The sequence below is a fragment of the Convolutriloba macropyga genome, chromosome 13 (assembly GCF_964194025.1).
Source record: "Convolutriloba macropyga chromosome 13, txConMacr16.3, whole genome shotgun sequence".
In the NCBI taxonomy this organism is placed as follows: Eukaryota; Metazoa; Xenacoelomorpha; order Acoela; family Convolutidae; genus Convolutriloba; species Convolutriloba macropyga.
The window spans coordinates 2,301,847-2,303,038 of record NC_134480.1 but is presented as its reverse complement, the minus strand read 5'-3'; positions in this window follow the sequence as shown (position 1 = coordinate 2,303,038).

Genomic DNA, 1,192 nt, shown 5'->3' with positions numbered 1-1,192 from the left:
TCTCTCTCTCTCTCTCTCTCTCTCTCTCCCTCTCTCTCTCTCCCTTCTCTCTCTCTCTCTCTCTCTCTCTCCCCCTCTCTCTGGCTCTTCTCTCTCTCTCTCTCTCTCTCTCTCTTTCTCTTTTGTTATGTCAAACCTAATTAGGTATCTGTAACTTCATGATTCCGAGTTCCTGTTTTTATTAATTAGGGAGTCATTTGTTATTCCAATTCTTAATTTTGGGTTCTCAATTTATTTCTTGAAAAGTCCTCCCATAGCAGCCCATTGCAGCCGACTCTTACATAGTAATTTCAGTCAAGAGGGTAGTTCCTGAAAATTCCTCAAATTGCAGCCCACTCCTATATGGCAATTTTAATGAGGGGATAATTCCTCAAAGTCCTCCTATTGCACCCCATTGCACCCCACTTTTACATGGCAATTTCAGTCAGGGGGTAATTCTTGAAAAGTCCTCCCATTGCAGCCCATCGCAGCCCACTCTTACATTGTAATTTTAGAGAGGGGGTAATTCCTGAAAAAGCCTCACATTGCAGCCCACTGCAGCTCACTCTTACATGGCAATTTTAGTCAGGGGGTAATTCCTGAAAAGTCCTCCCATTGCAGCCCATTGCAGCCCACTCCTACATGGCAATTTCTGTCAGGTGGGTAATTCCTGAAAAATCCTCCCATTGCAGCCCATCGCAGCCCACTTTTACATGGCAATATTAGTCAGGGGGGTAACTCCTGAAAAGTCCTCCCATTGCAGCCCATCGCAGCCCACTCTTACATTGTAATTTTAGTCAGGGGTTAATTCCTGAATGTTCTTCCCATTGCAGCCCACTCTTACATGACAATTTCAGTCAGGGGGGTTAATTCCTGAAAAGTCCCCCATTGCAGCCCAATGGAGCCCACTCTTACCTGGCAATTTTAGTCAGGGGGTGATTCCTGAAAAGTCCTCCCATTGCAACCCATTGGAGCCCACTCTTACATGGCAATTTTAGTCAGGGGGTAATTCCTGAAAAGTCGTCCCATTGCAGACCACTGCAGCCCACTTTTACATGGTAATTTTATTCAGGGGGTTTAATTCCTGAAAACTCCTCCCATTGCAGCCCAATGCAGCCCACTCTTACATGGCAGTTTCAGTCAGGGGGATAATTCCTCAAAAGTCCCCCCATTGCAGCCCATTGCAGCCGAGTCTTACATATCAGTTTCAGTC